The sequence below is a fragment of the Cavia porcellus genome, unplaced genomic scaffold (assembly GCF_034190915.1).
Source record: "Cavia porcellus strain 051 isolate PalLab524CR breed Dunkin Hartley unplaced genomic scaffold, mCavPor4.1 scaffold_10, whole genome shotgun sequence".
Taxonomy (NCBI): Eukaryota; Metazoa; Chordata; class Mammalia; order Rodentia; family Caviidae; genus Cavia; species Cavia porcellus.
In genome coordinates, this window is record NW_026947493.1 from 87,751,444 (window position 1) to 87,768,228 (window position 16,785).

General features: G+C 47.8%; 1 protein-coding gene, 1 long non-coding RNA gene and 1 other non-coding gene across 6 annotated transcripts in view; 1 reads left to right on the forward strand and 2 right to left on the reverse strand.

The window, feature by feature from the left end:
• LOC134477958 (uncharacterized) overlaps positions 1–16,785 on the reverse strand; it is a 433,997-nt gene that overhangs the window by 180,776 nt on the left and 236,436 nt on the right. The window lies entirely within an intron of this gene.
• The window catches only part of Rspo2 (R-spondin 2), a 214,711-nt gene that overhangs the window by 18,363 nt on the left and 179,563 nt on the right, over positions 1–16,785 (reverse strand). The gene's annotated exons all lie outside the window — the stretch shown is intronic.
• On the forward strand, positions 11,242–11,345 carry LOC111754718 (U6 spliceosomal RNA). Its single transcript, XR_002789387.1, has one exon. It is a non-coding gene; the product is annotated as a U6 spliceosomal RNA (small nuclear RNA).

Sequence of the window (16,785 nt, forward strand, 5' to 3'; positions counted from 1 at the left end):
TATTGCCACATGCCCAGATATGCACTGTGGCAATGTTCACATGCAGCGACTCACTAAGCAGCCCCTGAGATTTTTGAGTTAGGAATTCTTTCATGAACAGGGAGCATAAATTAAAGGTATGTGACTACAAAGCTACCAAGTGAAGGAGCTGGGGTATGAGTGTGAGAGCAGGCACCCTGAGCACATGTCCTACTGCCCAGTCACCCACAGACTTACAGGGTTTCAAGCTGAGTACGACTAGAGCCTCAGAAACCAAGTTTGCAAAAAGACTGAAGGTCAGGGAACAGAGTTGGACCTCCAGGGCGGAGAGCCACACATCAGCCAGCATCGGACGCCCTCACTGCCCCGTGCAGGGCAGGGTCTCCATTTCCTGCAGAGCGTGAACCACGGATGGGAAGCACCCTGCCCACAATTACAGCACCTTGGTATTGCAGCAGTTTGAGAGCATGCCACTCCTTCCCTACGTCAGCCATCTAAAGCAGGGTGGGCACACAACTACGGTCCCACGCATGAACTGGGCACTGCCAGCAGCACACATGGCTCCACGTCACCTGCAGGACCTCCCTCCCCAGCCTGTGCGCAGGCTGACCTCACCTCGAGTGCCAGTCCTCGGCCCCAAACCCTGGGCTCCACCTCCTGCCCATCGCTTGGCGGTCACACTGATCGAACCATGCTGATTTGCTTCATGGCACACATAAAATCTAGCGTTCCTCTCCCCATGCTGGAAAATAATAGCACTCTGCTAGTGAATGGTGTACTTAGGCTACTCCCATAAAATCCTGTGCATGAAATTATACTAATTATGACAAAATTTAAAGTTTAAACTACTTAATAATTCTTATTAATCTTGCACTAAAAATTATACCAACAATGGACAACGGTTACTTTGTGTAAACTAGCTCTCCTCAAATTAATGCTATTTCCTTTATAATAAAAAGAGTATTAATATAAAGTACGTCTTTATTCCTCACATATCTCCCAAATCAGAGCTTTTCAGTACGTCTGGCTCCAAGATAGCCCAGGTCCAGCCGTGCCCTTGGTAATTTGAGAGCTGCAGTCCCCGGTGACACAAGCCTCCTTTATTTTCTTGTAAATGCTGTCAAAACACATGAATGTTATCGCTCCACACTGCTCCATGTTTGGACGCTCGGTGCTCACAAAATTAACTGAATCACTTGTTTGTGTCCAGTCACAGAAATAAATGCTGCACTAAAAATAGAAAAATAGGATCGAACATAAGAGCCAATTTGCAGACTTCCAGTTACACAAACTAGGAGCTAAAACTACCGTGAGACTACCCACTGGAGCGCTGGACTCCACCACAGACCACACCACAGCTCTGTGCCGCCAAATGTAAGGACAACATCGCCATAGGATGTGCTGGCCCCCTGCCCCCTTTCCCATCCCATCAGAAACGTCACGAGGGCCAGCTCTGAGCCCCAGCACCGGGTCATAACACACACCGTGCAGGCTCCTGGCTGGCGTCGGCCACCAGGCTGGGGCGGGCAAGGGTGTGTCAGTGCTTTTACCTAACGGCCACTCCGTTTTCTTCAGTAGCAGAATCTGGACGAGTTGGCTGAACATTTAAGATGCAGTGACACCAATAGGACCAGTGCAATGGGTGTTTTTAAAAGTGACCTATCACTAAACTGCAGCAAAGGCTGAGAAACTTTGGTAACATAGCACAGGGACATACTCATTTCGAGGCGATCTACTCTGATAAAATAAAAGATGACCATCCTACATGATAAGTATTGCTCTCTTTAGGTGGATCTTAAAGTGAAAAGTGAAAAGATGGCTAAAGAGGCCGCTGAAGTAGTCAAGGAGGCAGAGAGGGCCTGGGGATGGGCTCAGCAGGAAGCTGCTTTCAGACACTGGAACTGAGCAGGATGGGTGACAAGGGACACGGAAATCAGGCCAACAGCAGTGCTGAGGGCGGCAGCCAGATCATGGCTCAAGGAAGCAGCCAGCCAGAGTCGGCTGAGGAGGCTGGCGAAGAGGGCTGGAAGCGGATGTGGACCCTGGGACCCTGCAGTCGGCCTGGGCAGCCAGGCGGAATGGCAGCCTGGAGCAAAGTACTGTGCACCTTTCCTTTCTTTCTGAGGGTTTTAATGGCTGGGTAGCCGCACAGCTGATATCCCAAGAAGCAGCTGGCAGTGGAAGCGGGAAATACAGAGATGATCAGAGGTAACGGAGACTCAGAGTCACCGAGGGCTCCTAGGGAAGCACACAGAGGTCTGGACTGGGGTGCCTGCTGTGATCGCACCGGCTCGAAAACCCGGGTTTGGTCCTCAGTGCTGCAGAAACAGCAGAAATGTTTAAAAAGGAAAGAGAAGCGAGCGGAGGGGAGAAGGTAGCCTCTTACCAACCCAAATAGGATCCTCTTTTATCTACTGGTATTCTCCTTAAAATACTGGCTTTGAAATTACCATCCATTTAACATACCTGTGCATGTAAAATGAACTATAAGCACACATATTTGTAAAAAATGTGTTAAGTACTACCACATTAACCAGTCTAGAAAAATGATGAAATCCATGAGCAGAGTTTTGGGGGAACACATATGCCAAATGTCACCTCTGAAGAATATGTCAAAATTCACCTTCATAGAGCAATTTCTCATAAACACCGACATGTCCTTAATTCTCCAGGCTGGGAAGCCAGATGTGAGGCTGCCTGCCTGCAGGGAACCTGGAGACTCAGCAAGACACAGTCTCAAGACAAAACTTAAAAATGGATGAGGATGCAGCTCAGTGCAAAGGCCCTGGGTTCAATTTCTAGTATGGGGAAAAAAAAAAAAAAGAATAGTTAGAAAGTCTGGGAGAACAGATTCCAAAACAAGCACTGTGTGACAGGTTTTAAATTCGATTTGTTTAATACAACTTTGAACTCATTTCAATCCATGAAAAATTAAAGACCTCATCTTTGGACCTAATTCAGTTGTAAGTACCGAACAGTGAACATTTCAAAACTCTTAACCATTGTGGAAGTATTGGACTCTCATCTTAAAACCAAAGTTACTGTGCATTTTTCTTTTCTTTCTAAGGGTTTTAATGGCTGAACACTCACTCAGGCCAAGATGGGCAGAAATTACAAAAGACACTTCCCTGAGAGTAGGCGCCCCTGGAGAACAAAGCCCCTCGCTCATCAATGAGAAAGGTGGAGCGCTGTTTTAAAACTATTTATTTCTGGCAGGAGGTAAGGCCAAAGCACAACAAAAAAATGACAAATCCTTTGAAAACCACATAGCAATCAGAATATCAGCAAAATACATTCTTACCCTCTCACACAGTAATTTTCCTCAATCTCATTCAGGAAAATAACCCAAAGTGCAGAACGTTATAATGATAATCACCAAAATATTTTCTTACAAAATGACTTTGGTTTTGTTTCCTGATTATAATACTAAAGCAATGTCAATTGTTCTATTTTAAAATTACAAAAAGTATTTTAAAAAATTACTTTCATCGGCCCCATTTACGAAAGCATCTGCTGACTATTTAGACAAACAGTCAAGGGATGGTTAACCGTGAAGACAGTCCAGCACGGCTCGCCACTCCTACACGGAGAGCAAGGCTTTCAGGGCCTCGGTGCCTTCAGGTCTGCTTGTTTCCTGTGCAAACCCATTGATGGCACTTGAACCGGCTGACCCTCACTGAAGGAAGCTGCCCATTGTTTCAGGCGGATCTTTTACCCTGGAACCTGCTGACAAGATGACACAGCACTCCCAAAACAAAGGAAAATCTCCAGTGCTCAACTTCAACCTTGGGGTACATTAGACAGGACTGTAGCACCTTCTCTTTGCCATAAATGAGCTTTCCGGGCGTATTTGTCTTTAATGCATATTTTACCCAATACACAGACTTATGTACAGAAAATATTTGGAAATATTCACAAAAATTCTGCACTATCATTAATCTTCAAGCTAATAAATTAAAAATTAGTTTGATAAAATATATTTTAACAATCTCAAAGTTATCCATTATGAGGTAAGGATCCAAACAGTGTTATCTCCTGTCCCCTGCTCGGTGGCAAGTGTGTGGATAACCCTTCTCCTCCTGGGTGCTGGTCGAGATCTGATCAAAATGACCAGACCTCTGCGTACAGAGGCCAGGGGCCCTGCCCAAGCCAGTGAGGACTGTGGAGAGGACACAGACGTCTCCCCATCCTGGAAGATGCATCTCTGCCTCGTGGATGCAGGGCGCAGCTGGCCTGTGCACGGGGACCACAGAGCCAGGACCACCTCACTGTCCACCAGGAGCAATCTGCAAGGTGAGGCCTCAGACCCCATACCTCCGAGCTTTAGGAGCTGGAACAGGGACTTGGGACCTGCCCGGTTTTCAGAGAAGAGATGTGTCCATACCACAGGGTCAGCAGCATAGGCATGGAGGCCCATTGCCTCTCACATGAGGCAGGGTAGGCCAGAGTGCAGCCCAGGATGGGTGCCCTGGCCAGATCGAGGCCAGACCATGGGACCTGAGGCAGGCGACACACAGGATAGCATAGCCCTCCATGCCCTGAGGCGCCAGCCACAGAGGGTGGTTCCTAAAGTTACCAGGACTCCAGTCCGCTGGGTCTGGTGAAAGGGACTGATCCTGCACCTTGCTAAGTACCTACAGTGGCCACATAAGGACATGTGCACCACACACGCACACACAGGCTCACACAAGTGCTTGAGGACACCTTCGGTACCTCTGCAAAATTCTAATGCTCCACAGCAGGAAAAGAAACCATAACACAATCTTATAACATAAAAATTTTGTGTTCTCAGGGTTTAATTTTCAAGTTATAAAAGATAAAAAAATCTAATAGAATTGAGAATTTTATTGGCACAGTAAAACACAGCTAAAAATGTAAAGACCAAAAGCTAAAACTAAAATTTTTATTTTGCTTCATGTCATAGTGTGTGAATAAAATAAAGTATCTTTCCAGTATTCACAGTAAAGTCTTGGTGAATTCAGAGCTTGAATATATTTGGAACTTACACTTAGCCCTGAACGCTCAGGTAAGTTCAGCCTTCGCGTGGTTTCTCACTGTATACATGTGCCGGGCAGACGCACCAGACACCCTGCCTCAAGCACAGGCTCCTAAGCCATTCATTCAGGAATTCCTGCAGTGACTTAACACACTGAAATGAAAGGTTTTCCTTTCAAAATACACACTTGCTCTGCCCGCAACACGATTGACCCAAAGGGTCATTTATGAAAATTACCTTACCCTGCCACTTAGAGAAAACAAATGAATACAGCACAGCTCACCCTGGCTCCCTAGCCCATCAGCCAGTGCAGTTACAAATTGGGCAGCTTGGCTGGCGGTGGCCTCAGCAATGTGAAAAGCTTGGTAGGAGGAGCCCGTCCTGGAAGCTCAGCTCAACCCTAGAGCAGACTGGAGGCAGAGAGGGACCACAGCGGGAGGCATTCAGTCAGGACAGAGCTCATGTGTTCCCAGTTCAGTGCCAAATGGCTTGGCTTCCCGGTCTTTAGGAGGAAACCTGTGGGTGAACCCCCGACCTCCCAGACCTGTCAGGAGCTGCCTGCCAGCCCTTCTCCCATCCCCAGGGCAGCCTGACGCCCTCCTCTGGCCATGGAACTGAGGGGCTTCGCTGTTGTTTTAATGAACGATAAGAATCCAATTGAAGCCTCAAATCAGCACAAAATACATTTGGAAAATCTCTCCGAGAGGCGAGCCAGATGTCAGGAAAGGTGAGGGAAGGGTGGTGGAGCGGGAAATGTGTCTGTAAGCAGACATGTGCTCGTATCTCTTGCCTGTGATGAGCTCTGGCCAAGTCAAGCAAACGTCTTTTCCCTCTGTTACTGTTCAGTCCTGGGGCCACAGCGGGAGGTGTTATCACTTCATGTTCCACGGTGTTTCACAAAGGCGCAACCTCCCTGCTCTGCCCACTGTAGATTTCAGGATTTTCAGACAACCAAGGCTGAGTGAGCAACAGCCCTGAAGGTGGGTGGATCCGCAGGGATGCTGGGCTAGGAAAACAAAAACCAAGATGTTCCCCACCACCAGGTGCGAGGAAGTTGCTGGGGTTCCATGGCACAGCAGACCAGTGCTTCTTACTTTAGCATGGAAGTGGCCTCCCTCTCTCTGTCTCTGTCTCTGTTTCTGTCTCTGTCTCTCTGTGTCTCGTGCTGCTCAGTAACTCAAATGCAGAATGTCTGTGAAAATGCAGGCTGGACGGGTGAGGAGGTGGAGACGTTTCCAGATGTGCTGCAGAGAATCTTCTCCGTGGCATCACCTTCCCAACCCACAGGAATACAAGGAGGGCACCAAGTTGGTCACCCTTGAATGCTGCCCACGCTCCTTCAAGAGAAGCTCATGTTCACGTGTGCTGGTGCCACATGGATTCTGCTGTCTTCGAGAGGAAAGCACTGCAGTGAGCAAAGGCAGGAAGTCCTGGCCCCAAATGCAAACTTCTGGGCCTTAGGCTTGGGCTGCTGGCCGCCAATCTGACCCAACCTAACATGGTTGAGGCTGATTGAAAAACATTACCAACAGTCTCAAAATCTGGTGTGTGCTACTAGCTTTGGAAGACAGGAAATAGTTAATTTTCTGGGGCTGTTTCACAAACAAAATGCCTTGTTGTGTCTTACATGCTTAACAGCATGCCCAGAGCAGAGGTGGCACTGAGCAGGCCCCTGCGAGGTGCACTTAGGTCTTCCTCAGGTCAGCAGAGCCCCTGCAACCACAGGGCTTTGCTCTCTCACGTGACATTGTCCTCAAGGTCACCTCCACAGCTCAGGGAACGCCAACTGTCTCAGTGGACCCCTCCTGCCAGCCTCCCTCCTGCCTCCAGCACTGAGGGTGGCTCTCAGGGATCACACGCATGCTCATGTAGTCTTAGCAGACAAAGTACTGGATTTTTCCTAACAGGAGCTTGAAGAGTAAAACATCGGGCTCCATAACTTGAGCCAAGATAAGGATGTTTTCTAACAGAAATGCAAATTATTTCTACAAAGCTCTAATCCTGTTATCAGCCCCTGGAGACAGAGCCCGTCACTCTCTATTCCTCCCCTGGCTGCAGTTCCACATTTTTATTGCATGTTTTAAAAAAGAAAAACACCAGTAAAGCTACCCTAGATTCTGGTTTAGGAGGTCTCAAGAGAAGAGAGGGTGGTGAGGGCCCGAGCCGCTTTCTAATTAAAAAGTCAGATTGTCTGTTTCTCTTAGGAACGCCTCCATTCGGGAGAGAAGGGCTCTGTGGAGCTCCTCAGCCTGGGGCCATGTAGCATCCTGAAAGCCCCTTCAAGGGCACACTCCGGACTCCTGCAAGCAGCCTCCTCGGAGCTCAGCTCAGCTGAGAAAGAATGTTCACTTCCTCTGCGTTCAGGGAAGAGGACTGGCAGTCAAGCAGTGCACCGTCGAGCACCAGCCGTGGCTGCCCGACTTGGGGTCCTGGAAGGCGCAGTTCCGGCCTCCCTGGCCCTCACCTCTGGGCAGCAGTATTTTCCTAGGGTCTGTGCTCCCGCTGGTGGCGTCTGGTTGTTGCTCTAATTTCAGACATTGCTTCAAATTCAGAAGCACTTCGTCAGCTCAGCTGAGGGTTAAGATACTTACTATATTGGAAACCTATGTGTCTTGCCCCAAAAATGCGTATTCTTCTCGTTTCTCTCGAAATTGTGGATCCTGGAACCCTTATACCAAAAAGACAGCAATGATTTCCAGATTTTAGAATAAGCATTGGAGATTCTTCTGGGCCCTAAAGCAAACCACAGTGAAAATCCAAAACCAAAGCTCAGAAGGACACATCAGACAGAAGCCACCCCAACACAGAAATCATCTCCTGTGGTAGCTTCCGCCTAAATCCAACCACAGAAAGGTCTATAGGTGCAATCTCCCAACAGTCTGCTTAGATCCTTGGTTAGATTATGATAATCACAACAGCCTAATAAGTGATTTAAAAAATCCTTATAATAAGTAAATTCTGAAGTCATCCATCCAAAGGTAATCCAAGTATATTGTACATAATGAGTTATTTTTATGTTGTGTGTTGGAGCCTTATCTGTAGAATCTGAGGCTTGGCTGCACATTTCACTAAATATAAATAAAAACCACCATAGATCACTTAACATGTAAAGTCACCACTTTGAGACCACTCATAAACGTCCATTTCTATGGGTATGGGGGCCCTGGAGCCTCACCAGTGGGTAGTCAGCACTTTGCTGATTTCTTTCCATTTGACACAGAAAGCTGCTCGGTTTTGCAGCAGAACTTGGTAACAGTGTCATTTAAAGTAATTTTTGATTGAACAATTCTTATAGTTGGTGATTAATGATTAGTCACCACTGAAAACTTACCAAGGAACAACCAGGCAAAAAGAAAGACATTTGAACCAAATAATACAGACACATATTTTGCAACTCGGGGTAGATGGCTTGTTCACAGGAGCACGGCCTGCCTTCGATGATCTGACACCAATAATCTGCCTCTGATTAAACCACCACCATCTGTGAAAGCTTTAGATTGGGGATGCTCTGGGCCACGCCTCAGGGTTAACTCTCAGAATGAACTTCAGGGAATTAATGTAGGTCAGAAGCTAAGACAAACAGAGAAGAATCTCTAAGTAAGCATCCGGGAACCTGCAAACAGTGATTCCAAAGGCAGGATCCCGCTCCAATTCCACACTTCAGTTGGAAGCAGGGATCATCAAGCTAGACTTAGGAGCCATGGGGACAGCTTGAAGCTGCAGGCTGGAGAGGTGAAGGTCTTATTTCAGGCTATGTGAACACTGTGCAAACCCTATTTGCAGTGCCATAATCTAACACTCAAATCTCTGGCCTATGAGATGCAGCAGCATCACACAATTAGATCGTTTTGGTAGCATAATTTCCTCACATCACAGGTACCAGAAATTAAGATTTAATTTAGAATACTTTGACTTTCTTGTAGTACTGGCTTTCTAGCCTGAAATCAAACTTTTTATACTCAATTTTTTCAAAGTGATAAAATGAAATAATGTCTTGAATTCAAAATAATGCGGTTATTTTGTCCCTGTTAGGAAAATTCAGGTGACAGGACACCAAAGGTGTTTTTTTTTTTTTTTTTCTGGTCAACAGGCCATTTACTTTGAGAGTAGTTTTGATTCATTCGGACTTTGCACTGTTAAAAGGAATAGATGCTAAGCACAAAAAGTTAGAATTTGTGGGTAATTTAGTTTTAAGCAAAGGTATTAAGTGAACTTAAACCTTGGCTTTTTTGTTTGAGGTATCTTTGTTTCTCACACACTCCTAGCCCCAGTAGCAGACAAAGGCACTAATTTTCTCAATATGGAAAACGCCAGCACTAAAGCCAAATGAAATTGGGTTTAAGATAATTACACCAGATTTCATCAAAGCATCTTGGCACTCATCAAATTTCAATCCCAGTTAGCTGAAGAGATTTCATCAGGCTGCTCAAGAAGCAAGGAAATAGAAGTGAGGAGACGGAGACGATGAAAACAGTGTGGCAACTGTCGGGGCCACTTGGCATTTCCCTCGGCTGTGCTGAGGCCACCGAGCCTGGCTCCCCACGCACCACACGTGCGCACGGGAGGAGAAAGCTGCCACACGTCTCCAGCTGTCTGTGTCTGCGCATTCTTGGCGTCATGCCGATCAGATCTCGGACAATTTGTCCCTAAGTCCTGAAATTTGCATTTAATATCAGCGTTTGGAGCACTGCGTGGTTCATTTTTTGAAGGTCAGGGCTTGAGATCACCACCTTTGCTTGAGCTCCTTTGAGCAAGTCCTTAATAACTGTAAGCTTCTATAAGGGGAATGGTTTGAATCAGCGTACTGCCGATGTCCAGGTTGCCACAGGATCTACTCGCATGCCAGCTCTCCCGCGGTGGGCCTCACGGCGCTGGGACTTCCGTTTCTGATGAAGCAGGAGCACCAGTAACAGGGAGACCTCCATGCTTCAAACAGCACCAGGCGGGCCGAGTAGCTCCAAACACAAACACATTTGAGGACTGCATTAAGTAGGTCTCACCAGAGCTGACAGCCATGCCAAGTAACAGACAGCCAAGGTACAGCAGACGCTCGATGCGTGAGACACAGGCAACTTCACTCAGGCTGGCAGCAGTTTGCCCGCCACCATCCACTGTCCGCATGGAAAGCCGTTGAATGTATGGGAAATCGAGGCTCGGACAAGGTTGCTCTTCAGCACACAAAGGGAGCCTTGCGAGTGAGCACATCTCACCTAACCAATATGACCTAGGTAACAAGACTAAGAAGTTGCAAAAGTAGGCAGTGGGAACAGGGGTGATTGGAGAGCTGGGAAACTGGACTGGGCAGCTAGTGGTGGGCAATAACCGCCATTATTCTGCCCACTGTGCCAGGCCAGGCAGGAAGGATGCTGCCTAACCCTAAGGACAACCCCCGGGAAGGCATGGGTTCTTGGCCCCACAGCGTACATGAGGATGCTGATGCTGAGAGACCTTAGGGAAACTGGGCACATCTGCAGAGTTTGCCTGAACAGAAAGATTTGATCCCGATTTACTGGGTGTGAGAAAGAGAAAGAAAAGGCAGCCGAGGACCTAGCTGCTGTTAGTGCCTTTGGGGTGTGTGGCCGTCCTGGGAGAGACAGCAAGTGATGGTCAGCAGGTGAGGTCAGACAACTCACAGGCACCAAGGGCCACTGACACAGATAAAATTTAAACTCCATTATTGTTCTGTACCATCATGTCCACTTTCAAAAACCTACCATCACTGAATGAGCAGACAGAAGCTGGCGACTGCTGTCAGAGATGTCCAGGCGTGTGCTGGACATGTTCAGGAGGTGGCAGAGGCTCCTGAGCAGAGCAGGTCTGAGGATCAGAGTCGGGGTACCATGAACCCATGGCACATCACCTCCTAGCTGGCACCACAAATCCCATAAACTGGTAAGGATGCAGCCTCTTCCTATGGCCAACATTCACCTCAGGAGAACTTTCTGACCCCAGGACCAAGCTGGCCGGAGTCCCTGACTCACTTGGTAAAATCATTTGCATGATGCAGTGAAGACAGAAATGTTGGTCTGTGACTCAACAGCATCCAATGTGTGCATTTCCAGCATCCAGAGTACTTGGCCTGGCCAAGGCGAGGCTGAGAGATGGGTCACAAGGCAGCTCGAAAACAGGCAACACATGCACGCGGCTCAGCCTTAGAAACAAACAGTTCACTTAGGGGTAGGCCTACATCTCAAAAAAAAAAAGAATACAGAGGAAAATGATATAAATACAAACTAGGGAATGGCCTGGCTTAGAAAGTTGGCAAACTGCTAGCTTCCAGAGCACATATACTAAAATTGGAATGATACAGAGATTAGTATGGCCCCTGCGCAAGGATGACATGCAAATTTGTGAAGCATTCCATACTTAAAAAAAAAAAAAAAGAAAAGAAAAAGTTGGCACAGAGAGAGACACAGAGAAGGGTGACAGACCGTAGGCCAAGACAAAATCCTGCCCTCTTAGAAAAGCAAGCACAACAGGAAAACACATAAACACCAGAACCCACAAGTCCCCTCTGGTAATCCCCCCACTAAAGCCAGCCTGTGCACAGTGCAGGGCCCATGGCTGGGGCTGGTGTGATCTCCTGTCCACCTTTGCCTTCCCTCCAACACCTGGGAGCCCCCCGCAGAGCCAAGGCAGAGCTCACAGTCTGATCTCCACCCCACCTGGACAGCCCTTGCCATGGCCAGACAGTACCAGCACACCTCCGGCCTGGCTGTGGGCACAGGAGGCACCACCTAGCATCTACCCCACAGCACTCACCCGCACTGGATCTTTACATGCGACTTCCCGCCTCCCATTCTGCGAAAACTAACGTTTTCTCTTCAGGAAATAGCCCCTGGTCATCATAGCTAAAACAATACCTCCTTGCCAGTAATATCTGAGCCTTAGCTGACACTTAGAAATTGACTTCTTCTTCTTTCTGCCTCTTTCAATACTTTGTGATGTGCATTTCCTTCTTGCCTGACTGCAAACTCCTTTGTCCATACTGCCCACTCCCCAGTCTCTTTCTTGAGAGCATAGAAAGTTTAGGACGCTTACATAGTTAATTTGATGAATCTATAGGACTCGATATCAAAAAAGCAAGCGTGGCTTAGCATTCCAGCCCCTCACAGATTAGTTAGGGTCAAAGGAGAAATGAGAGGGAACCGTGTAACACAGGCAGCTCATCTCACTAGGCAGCTGTGGGAAACACCCACAGTTCTCTCCTAACAGGTAATTTTGATGCGGTGAAGATGACCTAAGGCCAGCCTGGAGCACAGAAATCACAAGTTTATTTACACTCTGAGTGTGGACCCCAGGCGATCATCCAATAACTGCTTCTGAATACCTCACTGCAGACCTTATTCAGGTGCATCTTAATCCCTGTTTATTGACAAGTTCATAGGGGAGCTGCTCCCTCAAGATCTGCACACTTTCTAGACTTTCTAGACACCAAAAGCTGCAGATACTCGCTAACAGCCTGCTGGAGACTCCAGTGGGATGGAGCTGACAGTCCCTCTCTCCTGGAGGGTGAGCACCAGCTGTCCCTGCTCCTGGAGGCTGGCTGTGACCGGGAATTGGTGAGAACGCTGTGTGCCACCGTGCCAAGCCCGGCTGTGTCCTCCATCCGCCTACTGTGGGTCTCACTGTAGAACAGTCTGCTATGAAAAGTGTCATTAATTTTTCCAATCCTACGGTGCAAGCCCTCCTTCTGCCACACACATGCACATATTTTAAAGAAACTGTCATGAATGTTTACAGGTGTGTGCATGTGCACATGTTTATTATATGCACATATTCATATACATAGATAATCTTACCTCCAAAAGCTATTGCTAAATCAATTTTGTACTTTGTAATCATTTATTTTAAACTAAGAAAGAATCACATTTGCCTGATAGTCAACACAAAGTCAAAATTTTAGCTCAATTATTTTTAACCAATATAGATTTGTGTGGCCTGTTTTCTCAATCAATCCTGAATTATTTAACATTTTTCTGGTTCTGACCCTTTGTATTTTTTAGTTTCAGTGGACCGTGTTATATCTCTATATGTTATCACTAAATCCTTTGCTTAATAAGCAGGATATAGGGACATAGCATCAATTACTGAACACCGTTTGACTAGACAAGTTTAAACATTTCACTTGCACTTTCTGAAGTCCTTAAATAAGAGAAAATATTATTCATGCAAAATACTATGACCAAGTATCATAAAGAGGCCAGCTGCATAGCAAAAACTATTGCCCCACAGACTTTCAGGTTACCCCTTAGTGATAAAAGTTCTCACCAATTCTGTTACACAGAGAAAGTGTGTCATCTTGGCCACCTCTGTGGGATGACTATGTGGACCAAGCCAGGACTTCAGGAAAACTGCCACCATCTTCACTGAAACCTTTTCCTTCCGTCTCCTGGTTCTGGAGGGAACCCACAGCACCGCCCTGCATTGGTCCTGCAGCCAGAGACGCCCTCAGGGCTCCATGTGAAGAAACCACTACATCTACATCTACATCGGCACCGTCTAAAGACCCAGAGAGGCCTCTGCCCGTGTGGAGAAAAAGTTGTTTTCAGAAACCATCAGGGATTTGCACTTAACCCTTTCTTATTGTGGGAGGGCGGGAAAAGCGATCTCTGGTAACATGGTAGAGGAGCCAACAAAGATACCATGTGTATTCTATTAAAGCTGATTTTATTTTTGCAGTGCTGTAAAAACTGTTTTATATGCCTTACATTAAGATCAGGTAGCTTACTGCTGAGGAATTCATGAAAGAAAGGCCCCCTCTGAATTTTCCCGTTTTTGCCTCATTTCTCCATAGGACTTTGGGCCTTGGGTGACAACATCTAGTTGAGAAATTCCTTTTACAGTTCCATAAAAGGGAGCAGGACATGCTGGCCCAGCTGTAATCACAGGGAGCTGGTGAAGACTCCAGACAGAGCTTGGAGAACACAGCAGAGGCACAGCTTCTCCCGCCCTCTGGGGCTTTCTGGCCAGCAAGGATGGCACCAAGCCGGCTCAAAATGAACCGGGAAAGACACTGTCTCCACAACCAGTCCTCAGGCTTGGGCTGGGAGAGCTCGGCACAGGCAGGAGCGTCCTGTCCGAGTCTTCATCCTGTCTCCGCCCAGACACACCAAGCTGTGCCTGCTCAGGAGCCAACTCCACACCCCGCTCCCCCAGCCTGCTTCTCTGCACAGGGAATCAGCAAGCCCAAGAGAAATCACTGCTTAAAAACAACATCAACAAACAAAAACTCTACTATGTCCGCCACTAAGAGACCAACAGTCACCCTCTACCCATTTCCTGGGAACGAATGAACGCTAAACACCAGGGAGACAGGGGACAGGGAGCAGGAGGGATCTTCCCAGGACTCTGCTGGGCCGTGGGGTTGGAAGTGCAGACTCTGTACGGTGAGACATCTACGGGCACTGCACCTTTGTTAACAACTTATGAATAATCATACATTAACAGCCCTACTTATGATCACTGAAAAATGAAAATCACAGCTAGCTTCCCTGTACCCACAGTCCATGAAAAATAGTGTATGCTTTATTAAAAACAACTAATGCACATCACTGATGTGTCACAGGGATGCAGTAAAGCATTTGGTGCAGGAATCTGAGGGGCCACAAAATTCCACTGTAGCTGCTTCGCAGCACTGACATTCTTGACAGAGTCCACAGGTCTCCAAAGGAAGGAGGTTTGCCCTTATCCTCTCTTCCAAATGACTCGCCAGGCTGGCATGTATAAAGCAGACCACAGAAATTGCGACTCAATGTAAACAAAATGTGGAGAAATAAAGAACATATGTCCAAGGCATATTTTCTTGACCCTATCCTACTGAAAATGTGCCTATTTCCTGCTCTTGGTTTAATCCAACACAATCTACAACCATCTTTAGTTCTGTTACCTACTACCTGGTCCACATGTGCTGTCAGTTTATACACAGAAAACCCAGCATAAGGGGATCTGATTACTACTGCCATTTAGAAAGTAGATGTTTGCAGAGATTAAGGTTCTAAGTTGCTAAATAGCATTTTCTTTTGTTTCCTTCCAAGTTAAGAACCACTTCAGGAGGAAAAAGAAATAGTTGATAAGGATCAGGTTATGTTTCCTAAAGGGAAGGAGTTGTTTTCCAATTGAAATAGTGCAGATTTTATATTGCAATGCTTGCATAATGCTAAGGAATTATGACCTGTGCTCAAGCAATTGCCCCGCCTTATTCCTAACAGCGGAACTGCTGTGCGTGCTGCAGCCCTGAGCTCAGGTGGAAAGGTAGGACGCGGGCCGGCACACGTCAGAGCATCGCACAGATTCACAGGCCGGCTGCTGGAATGAGTTAAAACACCCATCCCAGGCCCAGAGCCAGGAGATGTGGGGGTGCCGATTGTCTCCCAGGCCTGTGTGTGGAGGCCAAGCATCCAGGGACAGGATGGAAAGGACAGTCCCTCAGCCACGCTTCCCCACTCTAAGAGAGCAGTGATAGCAAAGTTACCGGGGGCGGGGGGGTGTGCTTGACAGGGTGCTGGAGGAGAGCAAACCCAGTGGCAGGTCGCAGTGAAACCAGCTCTTCCCAGATGAACAGAGTGGAACAGCAGTGTCGCAGGGACAGTGCGCCCATCTCCAGTGGCGGGAAAAACGGCTCAAAGTTGGGGACCTCGCCAGAGAACAACTGTGGCTTCACCTTCGATCTAGTCTTAAGGAACCAGGGAGGCACAGGACAGCCTGGGCTTCCATGACAGTCACACCAGGACCACCACTGGTGACATCCTACGGTGGCCGTGGACCTGCCAGAGTCGCCCTCCCTGGACATAATTCTTCCTTCTCCAAACGCGGTGGGAGCATCGAGGACAGTCACGGAAGGGTCTGCCATGTCCACAGCAGCAGGACCTTCCTGTCTTCCCTCCTCAGGCTCTCCTCCACTCAGATGTCTGACCACAGGAAAGCCACGGGGCCCCAAGCAGCCTAATGAGACATTACGCTCGGCCGCACACAAGCTCCTGCCCTCAGGTGCCCTTATTTTCCCAGCAGCCCTGTCTCTGCACAAATTTCTTTCCCTCGCCCATTTGTTTCTTTTTGTTGATTAACCCCTCTACGAAAGACTGTGAGGGGTTACATGAGAAATCCCACGTTCATCTACCAGCAGTCCACTATGGTACTCAGCCAACACCTGACAGGCTAAATTAACCAAACTGTCACCAGGGTTGCCATCCAAGTCACGAGGAGTCCCCAGCAGAGAAGAAATCATGACGTGCTGAGGTCAGTGTTCACCAGGCCGGTGGGGAGCCAGGAGATGGTGCACATAGGCAGGTGACATTGGTCCTGACGCAGCTTTCTTCCAATGTCTACCTTGGCAGCCAGGAGTGTGTTTTTCCATTTGTCATTCAATACATGATAGCAGCAGGTTTAGCTCTCTCTGTAGAGGTACCACCTGCTGCCCCGAGTGGTCCAGACTTAGATCCCCTCTGGTTAAGCTCCAGGTGCTCCGTGAGTGGGATACATCAGCTCCAACAGGGTCATCTTTGCACTGAGGAGAGAAGCATGCCCGAGAAGGTCTATCAAGAACAGCTTTGCGTGAGGTCATCTAGATTTTCCAGCTCCACTGGGCTTAGCGATCTCCAGGCCAATCACCTAGTTTGATGAAGGAGGAAACAGGGACCCCAAAAGGTTAAGGGGCCAGCCAGGGATTGAAGAAATAAGGCGCTGACAGAGTGCAGGACCAGACCCCAGACCAGGCTGTCAAGGAGTGAGCTGCAATCGCCCTGGAAACCACACAGGCTTCCTCCGAAGTGCAGGAGAACGTGAGAGAGCGGAAAGGAAAGTTGAGGGGA